At 42.9% G+C, this 27,967-nt stretch overlaps 1 long non-coding RNA gene across 1 annotated transcript; it reads left to right on the forward strand.

Moving 5' to 3' along the window:
- The first annotated feature begins 28 nt into the window (after positions 1–28).
- Positions 29–27,887, forward strand: LOC140704858 (uncharacterized). Its single transcript, XR_012084323.2, has 4 exons — positions 29–741; positions 15,818–15,962; positions 20,389–20,474; positions 27,332–27,887. It is a non-coding gene; the product is annotated as an uncharacterized LOC140704858 (long non-coding RNA).
- Positions 27,888–27,967: the final 80 nt, after the last annotated feature.

Raw genomic sequence — 27,967 nt, forward strand, 5'->3', positions numbered from 1 at the left:
GGCAACGCCGCCCTGCCCCCGCCCGCCCGCCCGCCCGCCGCGCGAGGGTCCGAGCGGGAGGAGAAAAGGCGCCCCGTCCCCGCTACTCACCGCGCGCCCCTCCTGCCAGGCAAGCCACAGCGACCAGAAGAAGCCCGAGCCCCCGCCACGGGAACGTGCCCATCGCCTGGCGGCAGGAGCAGCTGCTCCGTCTCCTCCTACAAGTTAGCAGCATGAACCCGAGGAGAAACACGACTTGTGCGTGTTGCGACCGGTAGGGTTCTCTCCGTTACACCTCCCTTTCTTCTGCCCAGGCAAGAAGGCGGACCGGCCCCTGGCAAGGTGCAGGAAGGGGAGACCGTGCAGCGGAGTCCCGAAGGGAGCAGCTCCAAAAGGCAAATTGGGGAGGCAGAAGGCAAAGGGAGGACGGAAATCCAGGAGGAATGGGGCAGGCGGGCAGGCAAGCAGGCGCGGGTGTGCATGCCCATACCGGTGAGGAGGAAGACCCGAAGAACCTGTCCGGGGGGAAGGCGGGGGCGAGAGAGGGGAGCTTGGCCTCGCGCTCACACCAGCTGCCCCGCGCGCCCGCCTCTGCCCGCGTTGCTGCTGCTGCTGCAGCCCGTGGCTCGCGGGCGCCTCCAATCGCCGCCGCCTGCCCTAATTTCCTCCTCCGCGCAACCTGCAGCTGCAGAAGGTCGGCGAGGCCGGACCCTCGTTGGGCCCGCCAGGTCCCCGCCCAGGTGGGGCTGAGGAGGCACCCAGGTGAGCCTGCGCTCGGGGAACGGCCGGCTCAGCGGCCGCGGCTCCTCCTTCGCCCCCTCCGCGGTCAGTGACGACTGGCGTCACGGGAGGGGGGGAGGCCGGAGAGCCCCGGCTTGGAGCCAAGCAGGTGGTGTGTCCACCTTCCGTCACCCGAGACGGCAAGGACGGGGCCGTGACGTTAGACGGGCGCGTAATCCTGAAACTGCTTACAGTTAATGGATCCCACTGAAGTCAATGATATTTATGAATTTTCAAGTGGTTCCAGAATTTCTCTTTCTAAAAACATAACAGGAACAGAATATTTTTTTCTATAGAGCTCTTTCCTTTCCTCCCGTTGTACGTATTCTAACTGAATGTTAAAATTGTACCAAAGAAGTTTCTTTTTAAAACTCAAACTAAATCTTTAATTATCTAATTCATCAATATCATTTTTAAATCAAATATTAAGTATAATCCTAGATGGAGAAAAAGCATCAGGAGGACTTTTTTTGTTCAACAGGAAGGAGAAATATTCCAAGTCAGACTCTGTCTTAAGAACACCCAACACATCTAGGTGACAATGAGTTATTGGAAGTGCCCTTGATGATGATGATGATGATGATGATGATGATGATACTACTACTACTACTACTACTACTACTACTACTAATAATAATAATAATAATAATAATAATAATAATAATAATAATAAAAAAATACAAGTTGTTGTTGTTTAGTTGTTTAGTCGTGTCTGACTCTTTGTGATCCCATGGACCAGAGCATGCCAGGCCCTCTTGTCTTCCACTGCCTCCCGGAGTTGGGTTAAATTCATGTTGGTCGCTTCAGTGACACTGTATTCTTGCCATCTCCTGTTTGACTAGCTTCCCAAGGTTCATAGATCTTACATTCCAGGTTCCTATGCAGTATTTTTCTTTGCAGCATCGGACTTTCCTTTCACTTCCAGGCACATCCACAGCTGAGCGTCCTTTCGGTCTTGGCACAACCACTTCATTAGCTCTGGAGCTACTTGTACTTGTCCTCCGCTCTTCCTCAGTAGAATGTTGGTCGCCTTCTGACCTGAGGGTCCCATCTTCCGGCGTCATATCTTTTAGCCTTTTGTTTCTGGTCATGGGGCATTCTTGGGAAAGATACTGGAGTGGCTTGCCACTGCCTGCTCCAGGTGGATCGCATTTAGTCAGAACTCTCCATTATGACCTGTCCGTCTTGGGTGTCCCTGCATGGCATAGCCCATAGCTTCTCGGAATTACTCAAGCTCCTTCGCCACGACAAGGCAGCAATCCGTGAAAGGAATAAATACAAGAGTGAGATCTCAAAGCTCCTTTTGATAGGCTTAGATGTATCAGGAACAGTGATTTCTTCTTTGCCAAACAGCAACAAAAGCCCTGTACTGCATAGCAAACTACTTTTTAAAGTGTTTCCTTCTCTCCCAGTAGTTTGCTGTGCTGCATGCAGGGGCTGAGAAAGGGGAGACTAAAGTTGCCCGGTGTGTACAGCATCAGTGGCAGAGTTCTTGGGATCCATTAGGAGAACATAAGAGGAGCATCACACATTCTGCAATGTGTCCGTGGCCCCTGCACTGATGCCACTCTCTAGGTGTTGGGCACTGGACATGTAAAGTGTGAAAACTTATGCCACTAAGCATTTAGTACAGCCACAGCTGGTGATAAGTTCTTGATGGTAAAACAATGCAAATTTCTAAATCTGCAGTTTGTGTCATTCTGTCAACTCCTGCAATGTCACTGGAACCAATTGTATTGGCTCTTGTCTTTCCACTGGACTATTTCAGTGACGTGGAGAGGGGGGTTTGCTGGTTGGGTAACAGCCTATCCTCCACATTATTTTACACAGGCTTCGTGCTCTGGAGAGGACACTCCAGCTTCGCGTACAGCATCAAAACACTAGACACTGTTCCAAGTCCTCCATACAGAGCATGTTACCATAGTCTCTCGAGACTGAAGGATGCCTATGAGCTGGGGAATGACCGCTATCTGGTCTTCTGAGTCTCTAGGGATCTTCACTATCTGCCTTTCACATGTGTGTCATGTGCCATCAAGTTGCTTCTCCCTTACTATGATCCTCATGGAGTTTTTGAAGCATGTGAAATGTTCAAGGGGCAGTTTACCATTGTCACCACCACCTCCCAAAGTTGAGTGGGGATCAGAACCCAGATCTCATGAGCCCTACTCCAATACTCTCAACTACACTGTAAGGATGGTCTTCACATATTACATGGTTACCACAGAAAAATAACTGAATATGTACGTTTTTACTATTATTATGCCTCAGTGGGTACCCAGCCTTCACATGGTTATTTCTGGCCCATCCTCACTGTGAAGTGTGGAGAGAATGAAATGCTGTGTAATTCAGGAGTTGAATGTTTCCACGAGGTGACCTTGTGATGGGGACATTGACTGCAAGGGTGGAAGTGATGAGATCAATTGCTATAAGTAACGGACCAGTTTGCCTTTGGGAGAGCAAATGGTTGCTCCTTATTTATTAGCCAGAAGCTGAAGTATTCAACCATCTCTTCTTCTCCCAGTTTCTCAAACATGCAGGCCTGACCAGATGTGAGGATGGCAACTGCGTTCATAGGACCAGGCAGTGTGATGGGGTACGGGATTGCATGGATGGCTCTGACAAAGTTAACTGACACACATGTAATTAGTAGTAAGTCTATGAAGATGTTAGCTTGTGACCTGTTGGCTCTGATAAGGTCATGGTTTGTCAAAGAAAAGGGCATACTAGTCTACCACCAGCAGCCCCTCTAAATGATTGTAGTACTTATTTTGTTATATGCTGTCAAATTGCTTCTAAGGAACTAATAGCCTTCAAGCAGTCTCATCATTAACAACCCTGTTCAGATCTTACAGACTACTTGTATCAAGTTGGTCCTTTTAATGTTAGATATTACTTTTTTCCTACTGCCTTCCACTAGTATTATCATCTTTTGCAGCAAGTCTTGCCTTCTCATGATACAACCAAAGTACAGTAGTTTTTGAGGTACTTGTCTCTGGAGGAATGAGGCAGGGTAAAAAAGTATTCACTGGGAGTACAGATCCTGAAGCTGAGGCTCCAAGACTTTGGCCATCTCATGAGAAGAGAAGACTCCCTGGAAAAGACCCTTATGTTGGGAAAATGTGAGGGCAAGAGGAGAAGGGGACAACAGAGGACAAGATGTTTGGAGAGTGTCACTGAAGCTACCAACATGAATTTGACCCAACTCCGGGAGGCCGTGGAAGACAGGAGGGCCTGGCGTGCTCTGGTCCATGGGGTCACGAAGAGTCGGACATGACTTAACAATTGAACAACAACATAAAAGTATTCAAAGGCTGTGAGCCTGACTCTTAAAAGGAGTGTATCCTTGTGTTATAAACTGGATTCTTTACTGCCAGTTGACCAAATAATCCCTAATTATATTCTTCTCTGGATTAAGCTTCAATTTGCTCTGTTCAGTTTGAAATTGTATCTAAGGCAGCGGTCCCCAACCTTTTTGACCCCACGGACCAGTTGGGGAAGGTGGGGCACCCCCCACGCTCATGTGCAAAGGAGTGGCAGGGTGCTTGTGCAGGTGCTTGTGTGCATGCACGAAGGGCAGCGTGGTGCTTGAGGGCACTTGTGCACATGCACAAAGTGGTGGAGGAGTGCTTGTGTGGGCGCAGGTGCACATGCACAAAGGGGCTGTAGGGGAAGTGCTGGTGGGGGTGGGGGGAGGTCTGTCTAAGTGGTCTGGTTTCGCTCTGGCCACAGACCGGCACAGGGCTGCAGACCGGGGGTTGGCAACCTCTGATCAAAGGGATTGTAGGATGTGTTTTAGGTATTGTTAAAGCTGGTCCTTTTCCTGCTATGAACTGGAAGATAGTTATTCTGACTAGGCAGCAGTGGCTACTGCTGTACTTGTGAAGTGATGAATCTTGTCTATCATAACACACCAAACAAAGTTCTGCAAGAATGGGTTGTGGTGTTTGCAACCTTGAGCAGAAAACTGATAGTTGATTTTTCTATCCATTTCCTGACTTCGACAGAGGACAAGATGGTTGGACAGTGTCATTGAACTTACCAACATGAATTTGACTAAACTCCAGGAGGCAGTGGAAGACAGGAGGGCCTGGTGTGCTCTGGTCCATGGGGTCATGAAGAGTCGGACACGACTTAACGACTAAACAACAACAACAATATGGAACATAGAAGCAACTGGATAAATAAAGCTTGTAGACACAGACAACCTAATGTTGCCTGGAATTTTTTTCAACAATGAAACAACTTATCTTTTGATACCCAGATGAATATGATTGAAAAAGATTATCTGATCTCAAATTGGAATTAACCTTATCAGGGATAAATGTCAGCCATGAGAGACCACCACAGAATCCTGCTGCCAAGGAGTATTATAAATCCAATAGTTTGCATACAAAATCAAGATGTTTCTGGTAGATAAAGCCCAGTGCCTGCTCCACCCTAGCGCAGAAAAGTCCCCATCAGTCACTCAAACCGCAGGCAGCATGAAAGGTTGTAAAAATTCCAACACTAAAACCTAGGATTTGGCAGGGGTGGTTATTTCACTCCTCCTTTCTTTATGTTCAGCCCCTGTGAGACATGCTGAGGGAAAAACGTGTGCTGAGGGTGTGGAAAATGTCCCCCTAATGTGCCAGATCAGTAGCCTCACTTACCCAAGTGTGCCCCCACTTACGTACCTCCCAGCCCAAATCAGAGGACTGCCCATTTGACATCCATCCACTCTAGAACACACTCCACCAACCAGAGCCAGAAAAAGATATGGTTCTGCAAATAAAGGCCAGTAGCAGATATTGAAAAATAGGTTCCCCTTGACATTTTTAGTCCAGTCATGTCTGACTCTAGGGGGTGGTGCTCATCCCATTTTCAAGTCATAGAGCCAGCGCTTGTCCAAAGACAGTTTCCATTGTCATGTGGCCAGCGTGACTAGGGAATGCCTTTTTACCTTCCCACTGAAGTGGTACCCATTTATCTACTCGCATTTGCATGCTTTCGAACTGCTAGGTTGGCGAGGAGCTGGGACAAAGTGACGGGAGTTCGCTCCATCGCGTGGATTTGATCTTACGACTGCTGGTCTTCTGACTGTGCAGCACAGGCTTCTGCGGTTTACTCCACAGTGCCACCACGTCCCACATACAGTATTGAAAAATAAAGTACAAAGTAATTGTGGTGGTGGTGGTGGGAGGTAATCCGAAGCACTACTTTGACTTATTCAACCAAAGCTCACACAAGAGTCAGTCATCCTTCCTCCATTCACTCGCATACTGAATCCGAAGTCTAATAAAGATGAAGTATCTACATGAAAGAAAAAGGAATAAAATTCAAAAACACAGTCTAACAAGAGATATATCACCCTCCTCTTACCATGCCTGGATGTAAAGCAGCTCATTTGGATTAATGGGAAATACACATAGTATTCATACTACAAATAAATTCAGAGAACATGGAAAGTCCTTGCAAGCCATTAGAAGATCACCAGAAAGAAAGCAAGTTGGGTCAATCTTGAGCAGAGAATTCCAGAGCAAATTTTCTGCTAAAGATTGGCCCACCTCAATAAGGAAAATTTTGTGGTGTTCCAGCCAAGCACAATTCAGAACCAGCTGCCTTGAATGCCATGGGCAGAAATGTAAGATTTAAATATAATAAACCAGTATGCCAACAATGATCTGTTCCAAAGCTAGCTCCTCTGATGCAGAAACCGTACTGTGTACAGTGTTGTTAGCAGTGCCTTTGTATAACCATTTGCATCCCAGTGGGATTCAAACCCTTTTCCAGGGATGTCTTTGCATCCTGCAGGCAGATCCCCCATGGGAGACACTATTAACCGTGTCATTTCTCAGAAGGCAGCACTCTGCTATCTAGGCGGGGCAGGCACAGTGTTGGGGCTGCCAGAGTTCAAGCAGTTCATGTTGCTTCTTTTTTAATTATGCTGTAAAAAGTGGGGAAGGGGGGGAATGAGCTCTTCAAAGCAGCAGCAAACAATGGCACGGAGAATGGGAAGCATTCTGAGTATCTTGCCAGCTGGACAGAGAAAGACTGGCATAAGCCTATAACACTTCCCAGCAAACACAAAGCAAGGAGTGCAAGAGGGAAGAAAATAGCCTTGTGCCAGACTGCCTGCTGAACGTATTTATCTAGTAATGGGTCCCTATCATGTTGTTGTCAACCATACCAAAACTGTTATTCCCTGATGAATACTTACAATGGTGGCTTAGGCAGGCTACTACCATGGCTACTGTATAATGGGCAAGCACAAAGGATTAGGTTGTTCATTGCTAGCGCAGCAGTACAAGAATGCACCTCCTTTCTCCTCTTTTTCTTTCTTTTTTAACACAGAAAGATCTTCAGTTTGCCATGGAAGCAGCTCATTTACCATCCTAAAAAATTTGAAAAACATATGTTCTGACGTTAGTGCCCTTCTGGGCGAATTAAGTTGTCATCCTTGGTCTTTTTTCCAAGAAGGAAGGGTGTCACAAAAAGAGAGAGGGAGGGGGAAAGGCTTGAGGGTTTTTTGATTTATTAATTGTTTTGGATTTTTTTTTTGAAAATTTTAGTTGAATTTTTTTTTGAGATGAATGGCCATTTCCTTTTATAATGTTCTGTCACATCATTTGGGGCCAAGCTAGATATGATGACAGGAGGCCCTTATTTACAGATATAGACCTGCCCCAGAAAGGAGTGAGTGGGAATATTTTTTTTAAACCACCAAAAGGATGCGCAGGTAGGAAAGATACTTTTTTGGGACTATAACATCCAAAATTCCCCCTCCAGTGCAATGTGAGAGCTGTAGTCCCAAAAAAACTACTTTTTCAACCCATGGCCTAGCAAAGGATCCTGAACTTTCCACTGCCCCTGCCATGGTCTCTCTGAAATCTGACACCAAGAGGCTTCTCTCACGATACAGGAATGGATCCAGTCTAGAGAAGGAAAGTCAGGGAGCCGGACTGTAGGGAACTAAGAAGTGGGCCATGGGCAATGGGAGGATTTAGCCACAGCTGTCTCTCAACCACTTCTTCTGATAAAACCATGTTTGTTTCTATGTGACTGAGACAGTTCTGAGTTCGAGATCCACCTCTATTGCCATGTTTGAGGCTTAAAAAACAGAAGCGATAGCAAAAAGTGGTGCAGGGTGCTTTCTAAACTGGGCAAGTGGGCTTTGAAATGGTAAATAAAGTGGAATGTAAACAATAGCTAATGCATTTGGGGCAAGCTCGAATTAGAGACAGAGCTCCTGCCCATTTCATAACATGATTTTTTCCCATGGAAGGCAGTAAAAACAAAACACCAACAGTAACAATAAGAATTACAAAACCTACAAAGGGATGTCCTCAAACTGAGTGAATGGTATTAAAGAGACAACTGTCATTTATTGGCTGAAATCCTGTTGCTTAGCATAGTAAGTCACAACTAGAACAGGGCGATTCGAATCAAAAGAACTTATGGAGGAGTTGACTGACTGAAACCCCACTGATTCGGTCGCCCTATTTTAATGCTACTTACTACACTAAGCAAGAGGATTTCAGTCACTGTAAGGAAATATAAAAAGATGCACACTGGAGCAAAATAATGTCTAACTTTGCATACATGTGATTGAAGTCTCAACCATGAAAAGGAACATTGCAATTTAGTGATCATTTTGATTAACTTGCCAGTGGTATTTGGAAAGGACAATTTCATATTTGGGATCATTAGAAAAGCCTTCTTCTTCTTCTTCTTCTTCTTCTTCTTCTTCTTCTTCTTCTTCTTCTTCTTCTTCTTCTTCTTCTTCTTCTTCTTCTTCTTCTTCTTCTTCTTCTTCTTCTTCTTCTTCTTCTTCTTCTTCTCTTCTATCTCAATTTTCGGAGAGAGTCCAAGTTTTTAAAATTTATTTTTTGTTTGTTTGTTTGTTTGTTTACTTACTTACTTATTTTATTTTAAATATTTTGAACACTCCTTTCTCCTTGAAAAGGACCCAAGTGCGCTTGCAACATTGAAAGACAACATTTAAAGTTGAAAACAATGAGTATATAATGGTGGTTAAGATAATTAAAAAACAATATTTAAAGCTAAGTAAAATGACTATAAACTGGCATCTTACATAATTAAAAGGTGATATTGATGCTAAGAATAATAAGTATACAAATGCTTTTTTAAAACAATGCTACTCTGAGAAATGGAAAACACAAGTAGTACTAAAAATCCAGCCAAAGCAGTAATGCATAACAGTCTATCTAAAAAAAAAAATCACACACAGGTTGCTAGTCACTGAGGGAAGTCTTGCCTCCAGAGAAAGGTTTTTGCCTCCTTGCGGAAGGATAGCAACGATAGGGCCAGTCTGGCCTCCTGTGGAAGGGAGTTCCAAAGCCTGGGAGCAGCAACAGAGAAGGTTCTCTCCTGTATCCCCATCAGACGCACCTGTGAAGGTGACGGGACCAAGAGAAAGGCCTCTCCTGATGACTTTAACACCCAAGCTGGCTCATAATGGGAGATACGGTCTTTGAGATAGATTGGAGCCAGACTGTTTAGGGCTTTATAGGTTTAAACCAGCACTTTAAATTGTGCCCAGTAACTAATAGCCAGTGAAACTGCTGTAACGGGGGGGGGGAGGGGTGTTATATCATCCTTGTAACCAACCCCAGTCCTCAATCTGGCTGCTGCATTTTGGACCTGTTGAAATTTCCTGACACTTTCCATCGGCAGCCCCACATAGAGTGCATTACAGTAATCCAGCCAGGAAATAGCTAGGGCATGTATCACAGTCGCCAGATCAGTTCCTTCAAGAATTGATGTAGTTGGTGCACATGTTCTCAAACCAACTTTCTAATTCATGGCATGAAAATAGCACAAAGAATTATAGTGGTGTACATATTTCTAGCATCTCCCCTCTTTCACAGAGAATCAGCAGCAGCATCAGACCTACACAAACAAATCAAGCATTATTGGATTAGGCATCCTTCATTCTCAAGAGACTATGGTAACGTGCTCTGTATGGAGGACTTGGAACAGTGTCTAGTGTGGTTGAGGAGGCCAATTGGAGAGTGACAGTCCCTTCCACACTGAAGACAAATACAATCTGTCCCCTGTCCAGCTCCCTGGTTTTGCTGTTTCGTGACTGCCTCTTTGCCTCGGCCTGCTGGTCAAGTGTCTTTTCAAGATCAGAGAGGCCATGATGCACCACCTGCCTCCAGGATGAACACTCAGAAAGCAAAAGCAATACTAAAAACACAGTCAAAGCAGTAAGGCATAACAATCCATTTAAAAATTCCACTCAGGCGGCCAGTTACTGAAGGAAGGCTTGCCTGAAGAGAAAAGTCTTCACCTGCTTGTGGAAGGACAGCAAAGATGGGGCCAGTCTGACCTCCTGTGGGAGGGAGTTCTGAAGTCTGGGAACAGCAGCAGAGAACATTCTCTTCTGTGTCCCCATCAGACGTACCTGCAAAGGTGGTGGGACCAAAAGAAAGATGCTTTCTGCCACATTTTGAATGTGGAATCTAGTTTGGATTTTTCCCAAATACCTGCATAGTTGGATTTGAGAAACTTGGTGGGAAACTCCTAAATATTTAATATGTAGGTGGGACTTTTAAACTTTGAGATGTTAAAATTTGTTCTGAAAGTGGTACACTGAAGCACTTTCAGTCCAATGTCCTAAAATTCACTTGGAGTACCACAGTCTCAGAGAATACCTCTAATTGCTTTAATACAGAAGATATTGCTTCTGTCAGATTCCTTAACATCAGCATATAAGCAGACAACATGAGTTGAATTTTTATAATCTTACATTCTTAGAACTACAGCTGGAATGCCTAATAAGTACCCCCCGAATGCTCTTATTTGCCCTGTTTAGTCCCTCTTCAAAACTGAAACTGTTAGAGTCCTGGTCATTCATTCTTGCCTATAGCTCATAGAGGAATAAATTGAATTTTAATACAGATGTAAATTTAGAGTCAAATTTATAAAATTACGGAGAATTAGGTAAAAAATTCCAACTGACCTTCAAACTTCAAACTTATAACAACCCAGAGTGGTGGTATTATTAAAGCCACAAAAAGACCCTCTGTCAATAGAGCCTTATAGGTCTATGCCATTTTCCAACACTGTTTATAAATTATTTGCATCAATTCTAGCAATTTACCTTAAGCGGTATCTTGGAGAAATGATACATCTAGATTAATTCAACTTTATTCCAAATATATTGCAGACTCAATCAGAAGATTATTTGGAGTAATGAATTACAGCAAGAAAAAATTCCTTCCAATGAAGTTGAATTTATTTATTTTTATCCCTCTTCCTATCTCTGGAGCCACTTGACCTAACTTTTTTTAAAAATGCAGATTTCTTGTTTAGGGACACTTTTTGTAACTTCTGCTATTTGCAGAGCTTCAAAAAGTTACCTTTTCTGTATGATGTTTGTATGAGGGTTGGATTTAGAGAGGCGGAAACTGAAGATACACAACCAACAAGCAGCATGAAAGGCACTGGGAAGTCTTTATTGCTCTGTCCCAGCAGCGTCGGCCAATTCAAACTGACTCCTGTGAACTGCATGTCAAGTGGCAAAGTCATTGGCATTTCCTTTGTATTTGTTCTCTGCTCTTGGTCAACCAGAGGGCTTGGCAGGGACGGTGCTTTATTAAGTGAGCTTTTGTTCACTAGCAAATGGACTGAAGTTGCCAGAGAGGGCAGTGAACAGACAGGGGGCCTTGAGAACCCTGGAAGTTGTTGACACAGGTTGGCTTTAACCTTTGGAGGGCAAAGGCTTTATAAATCATCCATAAACACTTCAGTGGCTCTGCACTATTCAGTGAAACATGCTGAATGAAATGCTTGTGGCTTGCTTGCCAGAGACTGGCTTTAGCCATGAGCTGACAAAGCCTGTGGATTGTGTCCTGTAGCTAATCATGTCTATCTGGGGAGCCCTTTTCTGTTGAAGAGGCTTGTGAGTACACCGTATTGAAAGAAATAAAAATTCCACACCTTGGTGATCCCAGCTCCATGCCAAACACAGCTGATCTGTACAGCCAAAACAATACAAACTGGACACGTTTTCAAGAGTTCTGCTTTTTTGCATGCACAATTCTCCAATTTATTTATTTATTACTATTTTACATTACATATGTTTATTCTGTTTATCACAGGGAGGTCGTCGTTGTTTTGTTTAGTCGTGTCTGACTCTTCGTGACCCCATGGACCAGAGCACGCCAGGCCCTCCTATCTTCCACTGCCTTCCGGAGTTGTGTCAAATTCATGTTGGTTGCTTTGCAGACACTGTCCAGCCATCTCATCCTCGGTTGTCCCCTTCTCCTCTTGCCATCACACTTTCCTAACATCAAGGTTTTTTCCAAGGAGTCTTCTCTTCTCATGAGATGGCCAAAGTACTGGAGCCTCAGCTTCAGGATCTGTCCTTCCAGTGAGCACTCAGGGTTGATTTCTTTTAGAATTGATAGGTTTGTTCTCCTTGCAGTCTAGGGGATTCTCAAGAGCCTCCTCCAGCACCACAATTCAAAGGCATCAATTCTTTGGCAGTCAGCTTTCTTTATGGTCCAGCTCTCACTTCCATACATCACGACAGAAAAAACCATAGCTTTGACTATTCGGACTTTTGTTGGCAAGGTGATGTCTCTGCTTTTTAAGATACTGTCAAGATTTGTCACAGGGAGGGACTAAGAGCAAAACAGGCCACTAATGGGTGTCTCCAAACCATGTCATTCTTCCACCACTTTTCTGGCTTCTGAGGTTTCATGAAGTTCCATTTCATGGTGATTATAAAGACTAGAAATGTACTTGAAAGAGTAAAGACAAATGCTATGATATGTCATATCTGCACCTCTCAGTGTGTGGAGTGTGTGTGATACAGCGATAAGACTGTCCAACTTGGACTTGAGATACTTGAGTTCTGCTCCTTCTGAAGCTGAGAAACTCCCTGGGTGACCTTGGGCCAGTCACACTTCCTATCTGGCAAAGTTGTTGTGAGGAGTAATTGGGCGAGAAGAGTTCTATTTATGGTGCCTTGATATCATTACAAGAAAGAAAGGGTATAGATATAATACTATATACAGTGGTGCCCCGTATAGCGAGGTTAATCCGTTCCGGATTAACCTTCGCTATACGAAATCTTCGCTAAGCGGGAAGTAAAAAGCCATTGGAACGCATTAAACTTCATTTAATGCGTTCCAAATCGGCCCTAAACTTCCCACTTAGAGAAGTTTCCTGGCCCCGGGCAGCCATTTTCGCGCCCTCCCCTCGCTTGCCGAGGGCGCGAAAACGCCACGGGGGGCCATTTCGGGTCGTTTTGAAGCCGCAAAACAGCTGTTTTGCGGCTTCAAAACAGACCCGAAATGGCCCCGCGCGCCGTTTTCGCGCCCTTGGCAAGCGAGGGGAGGGCGCGAAAACGCCGCGCGGGGCCATTTCGGGTTGCCCGCGGCCGTTTTGAAGCCGCAAAACAGCTGTTTTGCGGCTTCAAAACTGCCACGGGCGACCCGAAATGGCCCCGCGCCGCGTTTTCGCGCCCTTGGCAAGCGAGGGGAGGGCGCGAAAACGCGGCGCGGGGCCATTTCGGGTCGCCCGCGGCCGTTTTGAAGCCGCAAAACAGCTGTTTTGCGGCTTCAAAACGGACCCGAAATGGCCCCGCGCCGCGTTTTCGCGCCCTCCCCTCGCTTGCCGGGGGCGCGAAAACACAGCGCGGGGCCATTTCGGGTCCTCCCGCGCCCATTTTGGAGCCGCCGATCAGCTGATCGGCGGCTCCAAAATGGCCGCGGGACGCCCAATCGTTGCAAAGCGAGGTGCGGCAATTGGGTGCTCCGTATAGCGATCCCGAAAAAGGGGATCGCTATACGGATTCGTCGTTGTACGGTGCACTCGCTAAGCGAGGCAAAACTGTATAGCAAACAAATAAACATTACATTCCTCAAGATAACATATTTCTCTCAGTTTATGTTCTCTACTATATCTGCAGATATCCTGGAGAGTGAAGTCAAGTGGGCCTTAGAAAACACTGCTAACAACAAGGCCAGTATAGGTGATGGCATTCCAATGGAACTATTTAAAATCTTAAAAGATGATGCTGTTAAGGTGCCAAACTCAATATGCCAGCAAGTTTGGGAAACTCAGCAGTGCCCAGAGGATTGGAAAATATCAGTCTACATCCCAATCTCAAAGAAGGGCAGTGCCAAAGAATGATCCAACTACTGTACAATTGCACTCATTTCACATGCTAGCAAGGTTATGCTCAAAATCCTAAAAGGCAGGCTTCAGCAGTTTGTGGACCAAGAATTCCCAGAAGTCTGTACAAGTTGAATTTCGAAGGGGCAGAGGAACTAAAGACCAAATTGCTAACATGCGCTGGATTATGAAGAAAGCCAGAGAGTTCCAGAAAAACATCTACTTCTACTCCATTGACTATGCAAACGCCTTTGACTGTGTGGACCACAACAAACTATGGCAAGTACTTAAAGAAATGGGAGTGGCTAACCACCTTATCTATCTCCTGAGAAATCTATATGTGGCACAGGAAGCAAAATTTAGACCTGGATATGGAACAACTGATTGGTTCAAGGTTGGGAAAGGAGTACGACAAGGCTGTATATTGTCTCCCTGCTTATTTAACTTATATGCAGAATACATGATGTGAAAGGCTGGACTGAATGAATCCCAAGCCAGAATTAAGATTCCCAGAAGAAATATCAACAACCTCAGATATGCAGATGATACCACTCTGATGGCAGAAAGTTAGGAGGAATTAAGGATCCTCGTAATGAGGGTGAAAGAGGAGAGTGCAAAAAATGTTCTGAAGCTCAGCATCAAAAAAACTAAGATCATGGCCACTGGTCCCATCACCTCCTGGGAAATAGAAGGGGAAGATATGGAGGTAGTGACAGATTTTACTTTCTTGTGCTCCATGATCACTGCAGATGGTGACAGCAGCCACGAAATTAAAAGACGCCTGCTTCTTGGGAGGAAAGCGATGACAAACCTTGACAGCATCTTAAAAAGCAGAGACATCACCTTGCCGACAAAGGTTCACATAGTCAAAGCTATGGGTTTTTTTCCAGTAGTGATGTATGGAAGTGAGAGCTGGACTATAAAGTAGGCTGACCACCAAAGAATTGATGCTTTTGAATTGTGCTCTTGAGAGTCCCCTGGACTGCAAGGAGAACAAACCTATCCATTCTGAAGGAAATCAACCCTAAGTGCTCACTGGAAGGACAGATCCTGAAGCTGAGGCTTCAATATTTTGGCCATCTCATGAGAAGAGAAGACCCCCTGGAAAAGACTCTGATGTTAGGAAAGAGTGAAGGCAAGAGGAGAAGAGGATGACAGAGGACGAGTTGGTTGGACAGTGTCATTGAAGCTACCAACATGAATGACTAAACAACAACAACAACTATGTCTCTGGTAATGGGATTGGGAGTGCCATCCTACAAACCTCTACTCAAGATTTCCTATGGGCATCTGGTTCTCCACCTTGGGAAGAAGAAGCAGGATAAAACTTTACATGGGCCTGCCTTTGGAAAGTGTTTGGAAAACTCAACAAGTTCAAAATGTTGTGGCCAATTCAGTTGACTGGAGCTCATTATGATGAGCTGTATTTATAGGCCTTGCCTCCTATAAGAAGGCAGCTATATTATCCCTCTATATACCTTGACATAAGATACCCAGTGTGGTGTAATGCAGAGGTCCCCAACCCCCGGTCCACTGCCCAATGCCAGTCTGTGGCCTGAGCCAGACCAGGCCGCAGAGGCAGACCTCCCGCCCTGTCCCCGGCACACACTCACCCCCGCACAGCTGATTCACGCATGCGCACACGCTCCAGCGTGCCCGTGCAAGCACTGCACTGCCATTTGTGCATGTGCACGAGCGCACTCTCATTTGTGCAAGAGACAGCATGTGTTTGTTTGCACATGTGTATGAGCACGGGTGGGTGCCCCGCCTTCCCCAGCAGGTCTGCAGGATGAAAAAGGTTGGGGACCCTGGTGTAATGGATAAAGTGATGAACTGAGAATTCAGGGACCTGGGTTCAAGTCCAAGTAATGGGAACTCATGGGGTGGGGGAGGAACTGGTAAAACCAATCCTTAAATGTCTCACTTACAGTCAATCCTCGACTTACGAACATCCCTAGATACGAAGTTTTTGGTTTACAAATGGCTCCATTGGCAAAAATTGGCATCGACTTGCGAACGGACCTTGACCTACGAACGAGAGCTTGTGGAGCTTGCACATTTTTCCTTTTTTGCTTGTAAGTAGTATCTACATTGCTTTAATTTGGTGTTTGTTTTTAGTATGATAACTTATTTTGTAATGTTTTAATATTATAATGTGTTTTGAACTATATCTGATTTTAGACTTTAGCTGTGAGTCATTTTCATTTCTGGCCTGAGAGAAATGTGAGATGTCAATCCATCAGTAATTAAATCCAGCACGGTTTTTCCTGTGTCCTTACAAAGTAAGTCCCATGGAGTTCAGCAGGATTCACTACCAAGCATGGACCTTCAGCCTAAGTTATGAACTGCCCTTTCAAATGTTGTCATAACTGGGAATGATCTGTTCCCATTTTAGGATCACTGAAAAATATGAATGCTTTAGATGTGCACCTTCATGGACTATATGCATCTTGCCACTATTTATTCCAATCAATGCTATCACTGTCTTTGTTTTCAGTACTTATGACTTCTTTCTGCTGGTGAAGTTGTGTTAAAGAGCATCTAACACATGATAGTTCTTTGATTAATGTATTATATACTTAGGTCTCTGAGCCCAATACACCAAAGTGGGAGCGTAGATATTCCCAGCCAAACAGACAGAGGGATTACCTCTGTCTCTGTGAGCTCTCTTCTGCAGTTTCTTAGAAGGAGGTTGTTAAACAGGTCACCCTCCCCTCCTTCCTCCCCCCCCCCCGCTTCTCCCAGTTGCTGTGTGATCTGTCTATTTCCAATCCACTTGACAAAGGTCTGCTGGAGAATTTGGACCACACTTGCATGAGTAAACAGGGTTAACAAAAGTCTTAATGAGCTGTGAATGTATTGTGCAAGACATTCTCATGATTTCCTAATGCTCTTTCAGTTCTCTTCTTTCTGAAAAAAGAACTCTCCGTGTGTGCCCACAAGCATGCACACACACCCAACTTGTTTGGAGACAATTTGCCAGTGTAAATAAAGGCTGCTAGAAACTCCTGCTGAGCAATTTCCATTTATATCTTTATAGAGAAGCCATGTAATGCTTGCCCAAAAGGACTGGGAAGGGGGGAGTTGTTTTGCAAATGCAGGACTTCGTGCATTTTGCCCTCAATGGGTGGATGTCAGAAAAGACAATTTAAAAAAATTAAGTATGTTTCTGATGTTTAAATATGTAGAGTAAGAAGAAGAAAAGGGCTTGTGGTATCTTAAAAGAGCCTCGTGGTGCAGTGGTTAAACCGCTGTACTGCAGCCAAAGCTGTGCTCACGACCTGGGGTTCAATCCCAGGTAGCCGGCTCAAGGTTGACTCAGCCTTCTATCCTTCCGAGGTCAGTAAAGTGAGTACCCAGCTTGCTGGGGGGGGGGGATGTGTAGCCTGCATAATTAACTTGTAAACCGCCCAGAGAGTGCTTGAAACACTATGGGGCGGTACATAAGCAGCACGCTTTGCTTTGCTTTAATTTAATTATTCAGCATTCTTATGACATAAGCTTGCATAAACATTCAAAGAGTAGATCCATACTGTAAATTAATTGATTGATTTACACCATCACAAATGTATTGGTCTCTTTTGGTGCAACAAGATTCTTGGTTGGTTCTGCTGCAAAAGACTAGGAACAGTGACCATTTGCAAGCAATAGTAGATAGTGGCGGTGATTTCCACATACTGTATATTATTTCCTCTTGCAAAGCGATTGGGGTAAATTATTGCCATCCCTCCCTCCCTTGAAGCTACATATACAGTACTAATATTTGCAAGGCTGCTTCTTAGAACTGCTGGACAACTCATTTTGTTCATTAATTAGTGTAACCTCACCATTTTAGCTAAATTGCATCCAAGGGTGGAAGTTGACAATTGACTGATAATTTCTGTTCCACTTCATTTGGATAAAATAATTGCTTCCACATATTTCACTTTTTGATGAAAGCCTGTTTTTGAATGCAGGCTGACAAAATTATTTTTGAGATCAAAACTCTCAAAACTGGCCAAGAGACTCTGGGAGTCACAGGCCAAAACAACAACAACAACAACAACAACAACAACAACAACAACAACAACAACAACAACAACAACAACAACAACAACTTTGAGGAGGTTGTGCTTTCTTCTGCTCAGGCAACTCAATTTCTGCAGCAACAAAATCTGAATTTAGCAATCGGCACAGATTGTGCAAACAATGCTTCTATCTGCTGGGAAGAATCCAAAGAAGTATTTAGGGAACAGAAACTCTGCATTCATCATTTTAAATCCAGTTGTACTTTCATTGTAGCTTCTGGGGTTTCACCAAGCTTTCCAGCAGATTAAATATCAGAGACAGACAAAATCATTATGGCATCTTAAGACTAACTGCTATTTTTTAATGTGAGCTTTTGTGGATTAAGTCCACTTCCTCTGCCTGTGTCTTGTGAAAATTCTTTAAAAGATATTTTAAAAGTAATAAAGAACAAATATACAGAAGATCACTCATGTTAACCTGTGAAATTACTGGGGTTTTGTTTTTGTTTGTTTGTGTCTCAGAATGGTTTGATGCTAGCAGAGTTTTGGTGCCAATATCCTGTCATAGTCTCCTGTTATAGTCTCCATTGGATCCATCTTCTCACTGCACAATTGCTTGGTAATAAAGAAAAAACCTCCAAAGAAGGCACTTCTGATGACTATATAAGTTAATGACCTATCAAATGTCCTATCATTAACTGCTCTGCTCAGTCCTGACAATTGCTTTCTGTTTGGGTGAGAATTGGTTAACTGATAAAAACATGACTCAGCTTATGGGGTTTTCCTCTGCTTGGTGTCTCTATGAATGGTAGCGAGCAGAAGAAGGTATCCTGTGTAGAACATCTTGACTGCTGACATTGGTATCATCAACATTCAGGCTGCCCTTTGCTATGTAAAGCTTGGCATCTTTTTTCCAGCTAGCAAAACGGGCATGATATTGTGGAACAATGTTAGGCCATTTCCTGGCCTAACATTTTAATGTATAGCATTAAAAATGCTATACATTTTTTAAACATATAGCACTTTTTAAAAAAATGCTATATTCCCGCCGCATTGCACTTTTTCAATTGTGAATGCAGAAGCACAATATTGCACTTTCATAAACTAGAGGTTTTTAAAAGAATTGAATTTGAAAATCTTTGCTGCTGGTGATAATGAATGGAATGCAATACACCATTCATACTGTGAGTTTTCTCCTCGTTTTGTCAGTAAAGCCTAGCTGCAGTTGTCAAGGATGAAAGAACAGATGGGGGTAGGAGCAGAAGAGCAAACATTGACAAAAAAATAGCCAATTACATTCCCAGTATCTTCCCCCTTTTTGGAAGCATGTATCCAAGGGGAACCAGCTTCATTTGAGTCCAGATGGAACAATGATGTAAATATGATGATAAGGATAATGATATTTACTACACAGGAATAAAAGACCATTTGAGAAAATAATCCCAGCAATTTTTTCTTCTAACGCTTATGATGAGAGATGTCAGCATAAGGTATTGTTAGGAGAATCTTCAATAATCTGATTTTTTTTTAAAAAAAAAACCATATATTTTCTAATTTTCTTGTAATGACAAGCACCTGTTACTTGATAAATATTTATGTGGGTTTGTATGCAACTATTCTGCTTTTCTGGTCCTGCTTTGAAAAAAAGATTCTACCTCCTGGTCAGGTGTTTTAGCCCAGTCTTCAGCTACCAGACTGGGTGTTTTATTTTCTGCCTGAGAACCAAGCTAGACAATACAACAGAGACCTATCTTCAACTTTTTCATTTCTCATAGAGAGGAGGAACATGTTGAATCAACTGCACGTTCATATGATGCCTTTTAGAGGTTTTGGCTGGGAGGGAGCTGCAGTGAATGTCAATTAATTCAGTAATAGCCAATAATTCCTTCCTACCTCAGATTCTTTTTCCTGCTTTTTTTTTTTTTTTTGACAGTTAGGGTTCAGTTAGATTCTGTCAGTGTGTGACAGAATGGCTGTACTAAAAGACTGTAGTTCAATCTGCTTTGTAGGTTCCTGACAGAACCATTTTTATTTGCTGTGTATTAAGAGGAAGATTATTATTATTTTTAATCGAGGCCACACTCGCTTTTCCTCACACCCAGCTATGCCAAACCACCCCAACAGAAATGAGGTCAAAATGATAAACTTGGAAGATTGGGGTTAAAATCCGCCTTTGCCATGCTGTTAATGAAGATCACACATGGACACACAGAGCTATTATTTAGCCCATAAGGAAAAACCTAGAGATATAGATTGTTTTCATTTTTAATGGGACAAATAGCAGCAATTGGACAAATAACTGATTTGGGGATTTTCATTAGGAAAACAGCATGGGGGGGAAGACTGAGATCAGAATCCTAGGTTGTGAGGCCCTGCATAACTTCAAGTGAGTCTAATCCTGGTCAGTCATGAGTTCTGCCATTCCCCACGAAACCATCAGCACCCCATCAGCTGTCTCCAAGACTGTGAACAAAGCTCTCTCTTTCACTTCTAGCTCTCCTAGGCCCCTCAACCGTAAAGAAGCATGAATTCACCCGAAGGAGCATGGGTCATTCAAGGGCTGAAGCTAGAAACTGGCAGGTGAGGAAACTGTGCTTTGGAAAGATGGGAGCTAGCAGCCCAGTTAAGCCTGTGGCTGAAGCAAGTTCTTTGCTGAGACAAGAGATCCCTCCAGTGTGCAACTCCTGCAGAACTCTGTCCAGGGTCCTGAAAAGATCTCCTGCTCTACCCTAGAAGGGGTCTGGGCTTCAACAGAGAGAGGACAAAACGTAGTCATGTCGTTCTGACTGCATAAACTATCTTTCACACTGGCTGCGAAGCATGAGTACATTAAAGGAAAGAATCCACACTACACTCATGAGGAAACACCTCGGTGCCCACGCCAGGAGAGTTAATAGGCTTCATGACAGATGTAAAATCATTTCTCTGCCCCGAATAACTTTGGCCCATTTCACATGAGCTTGTCTAATCTCTAAGGAAAATCATTTCTGAATAGGAATTACTTATTAGAGCAATAACTTTATTGTTATTTTATGTATATTTAGGTATCTAGCACTTAAACACAACATAAAAAGAAAGCCCTATTCCCTATGTCAACAGTAAGAAGGCTAAGAGGATGAATAAGGGGAGCAAACTTGTATAGACTTAGGCTTTGGATCATTTGAGGATGCCCATCAACATGGGGGAAAAAGAAGTTAAACCAGTCAGATACAACAGTCACAACACTATATATCTGAACCAACATCCCTACTGTGCAGGACTGCTTGTGAGAACAGAAACAACACCACAGTTATTATTAGTTGTGAACTAAAATGGAGCCTGCACCATGGTTGCCATGTGGCTCTGTTGTCAAGCATAAAACTGATCTGCAAAAGTCAGTCAATAGCCATATTTTTGTGTCTTTCTCTATGTTTTTATCTGCTTGTACAGAGGAGTTGACATTTCCATGAACTTGTTATTCTTAAACATTAGATAACTTGTCTTTCTTACATTGGGTAAATAGTATTTTCTGCAGCCTGCTAGTAAAACACTAATTTGTCCTAATAAACATTAATCTATCCTCCTCCTAATTGTCTACTGAAGGCTGGAAGTTGTTTTTGTGGGGGTTTTTTGTTCAAAGTATCCCTTCTTTTGATTATTGTTCTTTCTACCAACATCTGATGACATTCATCATCAGTCACTCCCCTCGACCATCAAGCCTGTTTTGGTGGAGATCAGTCTTTTAAAATGGCCTCTTTATCCTGTAAAGTGCATCAAAATGTATTCATCCTTAGCATCTTGTTTCAGCTTCAGGTATGAGAAAGCATACTCTTGAGATTTCAGTTGCCATCATAGGCAATTAGCTACCTGCTGCTTCTGAGATGAACTTTGTAGCAACGATGATAAATCTTACTTGCAATTTGATAAATGTATGTTTGAATTGACAAAGGTCTTCCACATTCCCTCTCATTAATTAATTTGAATTGGTTTGAAAATTATCCCTTCAAAAAGGTTTTCGAGCTGGCTGAAGGACCATAAAACTTACCAGTGATAAATGATGGTTTTCTGTGATGACTGATCCAGTCCAATTTAATAGGAATTATGTTGGACCCTGACGTTTTGTTTAATATGTGCAGTAATAGCATGTAGAGGGAGGGAGAGATTCTTGGTCTAATTAGACAGATGTTGTGAACACCAATTAATGCAAAGAAATATAGCAATGCCACTAAGGCAGATTAAAAAGACCAAGCCAGAGATCCATAACCAGTTACAACAAAGTAAAAGTAATCTCTAACAATAAGGCTGTGATAAATAACATGCAAATGGGAAACCAGACATATCACTCCATAGGTGGAAGATGGAGAGGTAGAGGGATGAATGTGACAAGATATTCTGGGCCTTCTCAGTGGCGACACTGTGGCACTGGAATCCCCTTTGCTCTGAGAACCACCTGGCTGCTTATTACACTCTTCTAAACAGAAATTTAAAACGTGGCTTATTTGAGTAGTCTTTTAGTATGTAATTTGCATCTGGTTTTGGAATAATTCTTCTTAGGTTACATTAGCTGAAATCATCTAACAAAAATAACACCTGCAGAAGGGTGATGATGTGACCAGCTGAGAAAGTTTTTAAGTAATTCAAGACTTCTTACTTCTGTCCTGTTGCTTGCTTAACTCCTGAGTAATCCATTTCATTTTATGGAAGCCATGGGAGTAATGTAACACCCTCCTCTTCCTCCTCCTCCTCCTTTTTTTTGGGGGGGGTGTGATTAACTTTGTACCTTTGCCTTGTGACTCCCCTGGTTTCCATGCAGTGAAACAGATCACCCACCAGTTGGATGAGCCATGGAACAAAAATCTTGAATTACCTATTATCTTTCCCTGCCACTGATATCATCATTTTTGTTGCTTAAATTCCTGCAACTCATGCATTAGGATTTTAGCCATTTTTCATAATGTATTATATTACTTTCTTGATACAAGCTGCTATGAATGCTCTATGCCCAATGAATCAGAGGAGACATATTAAATAATAAAAAGTTTGTCAGTATTTTATATAAAATACAGTACAATGTGGAAATTGCCTTTTTGGTTTGTGGAAAAAGCTGAGTCACTCAGGTTGGCAGTTAGCCAGAGTGAAAGTCATGTGACACTGCTGCACATGTGCAGAGTTCAATATGCTGTGCCACTATTACATCAGACTATAATATATAAGCAAGGTGCTGACTAAGCTTATGTGTTGGGTTGATGTATGGACGAGCAGCTCATCAGAAGGAATCATGGATTTGCCAGTTCTGAGGTGCGACATACGTATACGTCTCCTGTGTCCAGAGTCTTTGTTTTTGCTCTCTGTTTGGTGATTACTGAAAAAAAAATCTCAAACAACATTTGCTGTGCAACTCTTAACAAAGTTGAAGGTGGGAGCCCTCATTTCTGCTTATGCTCCAAAGGAAGCAATACACCTCACACATGGCCCTTTTTCATTCCATGGCCCCAGGAAGTGAGAATGATCTCAAATCTGACACAGCAGTAAGAACCATTATCAGTAAAAAATTATGTCAGATGATCTAATCAAATGTTTGCCTCTGTGACCTCCATGTGATCCCCAACTGGCTTGGATTCTCTAGTGGAAGCTCCTTGCAAGTGAAGAGCCAACACTGAAACAGCACCATATTGAGGAAACTGCAAACAGGCATGAAAAATGGGTAAAAGGGTGGAAGAGAGGAATGGCTTCATGGGCTGTTTGCTGCGATTCCCAAATGGCACACTAAACACTGAACAAAACGTCCGCGCAGCAGCATGAACCAGGAAGCCTTGAGCACATTATTCCATTTCAACCTGACCTCATTGTATGGTCGGAATGTCAAAAGAGGAGAATTCCCAGTAGCCTCCAGGGACAATGTGGCATAAAAGGTGGGTCCAAAAGATGAGAAATAAACCAGCAGGCCCACACGCTGCTGAAGGGCACTGCTGAAATGCTCCCTCCCTTCAGGAAACACTTGCCTTCCCACAGCTGGCAGCCTCCATTTAGAAGGGCCCTGGCAACACAAACTAGTGGGTTTGAGAGGCGTCTCAAGGGTAGCTTTGATTCGGGGGTTGAAGAAGGCCCCTCTCCTGCTTGCTCTCCCTGGGTTTTACACACTGCCCTGCTTTGACTGCTGTGTCTGGCTTCATTTTCATGTTTTTACCTGGGGCCAATACTCATTGCTTATGGCTTGCATTTTATATTTTTACCACAGTCCAGTGTCCTGTTGAGGCATCATGGCCTGGAGGGGCCCCTGCATAAATCTTCCCATGCTTATTTAGATGCCCCTTGGTGTGCCTGAAGTTGTACAGATTTGCTGCCGGGGGGGGGGCTGTCAGAAAGGGGGAAATGCTTTCAGGTTGTCTTGATATTTGTGATTTTCCTCAATAGGACTGTGGCATGTAATGGTTAATATTCAGTACACTACCAGAGAAAGTTCAGGAGCAGGAACTTTAAAATCATAACTAACACTAGCAATTTTTGTTGTTGTTGCTCTCCTCCTCCTCCTCCTCCTCTACAAAATGTACTCACCTTGGCTGTTTTTTCCTTGAGTGTACAGTGAAATCCTCTGATACGGCTACATCTGTCCCTCAGTTATTTACATGCACCTATATGTATATGCATTAACATTAGTGATTATAATAGTGTAAATATATTATGATGTAAGACTAATATACCATGACAAAGTAGGACTGTGGAGTTACGGGTTCAAATTCCCACTCAGCCATGGAAAGTCACTAGATGAGTAGAGCTAGTAAAACCACTCCTTAAATATCTCACTTACCTTGAAAGCCCTATGCATCATTAAGTTGGAATCATCTTTTAGTGACCCTAATAGGGCTTTCAAGGTTAGTGAGATATTTAAGGAGTGTTTTTTTTTTTTCAGTTCCACATCCCCAGTGAGCTTCCATGGTTGAGCAGGAATTCAGATCCAGGCATACTGAGTCCTAGTCCATCACTCTGTCCACTACATTACACCACACTGAATATGACCTTAATAACCATTATTTACTGAACTGATTTTTTTTAACTTAGCAGTGGGATCATATTAAGATTGCAACTTTATACTCAGTTATCTGGGACTGAGTCTCACTAAACTTAGCATACAGGATATTCTTGTTACGTATGAATAGTTTTGCTAAGTAAGAGGGAAATCTGGCTGCCATCAAGTGTTCAGGCTTCTTTCTGAATCCCTTCCAGTGTGTCACTAATGTGGTTCAGCAATTGCCATCCAACATACTTCTAGAGAAAAGTAGGCTAAGATGTCAGACTGAAATTCCCCTGATCCCTGCACCATGGCCCATGCCAGTTAGACTGATAGGCATTGGAAGTAGGAACACCTGGAATACCCCAAGGACTCTAACCCTAAGTCTTTTATGATTTACCTTTGGAAAAGATTGGGAAATTGGGAAAAACCTTTTACTATAAAACAAAGCTTGGAAAAAATAAATTTCCTTGTATTATAACTGCTAGAATTCTCCAGTCAGCAAGAGAGATTAGAGAGTTGTAGTCCCAAAGTGATGACAAGGTGTTGCAGCAAAGTTTTTTTTACTATATATGGAGTGAGAAATGCCCATGATTAATGCTGGATTCTAAAAAGGGAGGGGTACTAGATATGGTATCACAAATACCTATTGGCTAAAGGAGCGTAACAAGAATTCCGGAAGAAGATCTATCTGTGCTTTTTAGATTATAGCAAAGCCATTGACTGTCGGGATCATGAAAAGTTGTGGATCTTTCCAAAAGAAGTGGGTGTGCCTCAAGACTTGATTGTCCTGAGACGTAATCTGAATTATGGACAAAAAGCTACTGATAGGACAGAATACAGAGAAAAAGAATAGTTTCCTATACACACAGGTGTCACATGCAAAGTTTTATCTCCTTATCTGTTCAGTTTGTAGGCAAAATATACCATTTGGAAAGCTGGACTAGATTCAGATGAAGGAGGGGTAAAAATTGATGGAAGAAACATTAATAATTTATTAATTCATTTATAGCCTACCAAAAATCCAGTTTGAATTAAGAACTTTGCAACAGATTATTGGCAAATCAGCAATTTATTCTAGATCTTGGCACCTTTAATAAAGAATAATGTATATTCTATACCCTTTACAATGCGCTAGTTTTAATGACGAATCTCAGTAAAAAAAAACATATCCCATAAAAGGACAATTAATTGCACAGTCAATATTTAGCACCCCATTTTAAAAGCTGTTTTATCTTAGTCATCTGCCAGTACATTTCTTATAGGAGCAATGGATCCAATAGTAGCAGGAAAAATTACACCCACAGCTATCTTGTTGTTATGTGCCATCATCAGAACAGCCTTATAGTTACCCTAACAGGTCTTTCAAAGTAAGTGAGATATTTAAGGAGTTTCTTTGCCGGTTCTACACACCCAGTCAATTTCCATGACTGAGCGGAGATTCAAACTCAGGCCTCCTAAGTCCTAGTCTATCACTCTATCCACTACACCACACTCAGAATCCCCACAACTATTATGTTGTTGTCATTGTTGCTGTTGTTGGGCTGCAAGATGAAAAGAAAGATCCTGTGCAGCTCTTTAGATAGCCTTTCTCTTCTACATTCTGGAATGTTCACCTCCCTTTGCTCTCGCTCAGCTTATTTTACCAAACTACAGAAATATCATGACCCCATTAGGATATGTGTGTGATTGTGGGAGGATGATGGTTGGGCTCTGAGTGGACAAGCCACACAAATTTGGGTGCTGCATAGTTCACCCCTTCCATCATAGTCATTTGCACTTTGTTCTATTCACTTCGTTCTTTTTAAAACAAAGAACCGGAAATGCACAAATAATGTCACGGACCAGGGGATGCAGGGGAATGGAATGTCTTCTCAAGGGTCAACTCTAGTCTTTATGACCTTTATTTGGTTATAGATCAGTTCAAGAGAGTTCTGCATAGTTTCAACAGTCTAAATTGTATACTTAACAATTGTATGCCAAGAAGTCCATTCTAAGGTATGGTGACTTTAGCTAAGGTTTCCTAGGTATAAAATATTCAGAGGTGATTTACCATTCCTTCCTTCTGAGAGCACTCAGAATTGATTTGGAAGCGAACTATTATTATTATTAGAATAAACAACAAAGAACGGAAGCATATGTTGATCTTCTCTGTTAGAGAAAATCTCGTGGAAATCAGTGGGACCTACTGCTGAGAACACATATCTAGAAATGTGGGTAACTGTGAATGTATAGCCATATACTTTTAATGATGACATCCAGAAAGTGTGGGAGATGCTTACACAGTGCTCTTACTCATCTATATCTTAATATGATGTCCTTGGTCAGCACATTTTAGAAGTGATGTTAAAACACAAAAACCCATCCTTGTTATGCAAAGAGATTGAATCAGAATAATGTAATAACATATAGCTAACATATTTTATGTTTATATTTTATGGAAGGACAGATCTTGAAGCTGAGGCTCCAATACTTTGGCCATCTCATGAGAAGAGAAGACTCCCTGGAAAAGAGCCTGATGTTGGGAAAGTGTGAAGGCAAGAGGAGAAGGGAACAACAGAGGATGAGATGGTTGGACAGTGTCATCGAAGCGACCAACATGAATTTAACCCAACTCCGGGAGGCAGTGGAAGACAGGAGGGCCTGGTGTGCTCTGGTCCATGGGGTCACAAAGAGTTGGACATCACCGTAGCGTTCACCCTTATTATGTTAAGTAGACATGCATATTCATGTTGCAGGCTAAGGTTGCTAAGAGGTGGAGGTGAGAGATATATAATAAAGAGACGGAGTCAGAGAGAGTCAGTCAGTGAGAGAAAGAGGAGTCAGTCAGAGTGGAGAGGGAAATAGAGTATGGTATTTGGGAGATCTGATATGTGATTAGAGTGAAGAGTGAATAAGAACTGTATAACAAATAGAAGGTTGAGATTGATGATCAATAAACCTGTAGAAGTTACCTATGATTAATAATCAAACATCTGTAATCAATAAAAAAGTTTTATTTAAAAGACAGTGGAGTTTGGACCTGCATCTTCATCCTTCCATAAGGATGAAGTGATCAACTGGTGGCAGTGGGTGAAAAGGAGTA

Source organism: Pogona vitticeps, chromosome 2 (genome assembly GCF_051106095.1).
Source record: "Pogona vitticeps strain Pit_001003342236 chromosome 2, PviZW2.1, whole genome shotgun sequence".
NCBI classification, from domain to species: domain Eukaryota; kingdom Metazoa; phylum Chordata; class Lepidosauria; order Squamata; family Agamidae; genus Pogona; species Pogona vitticeps.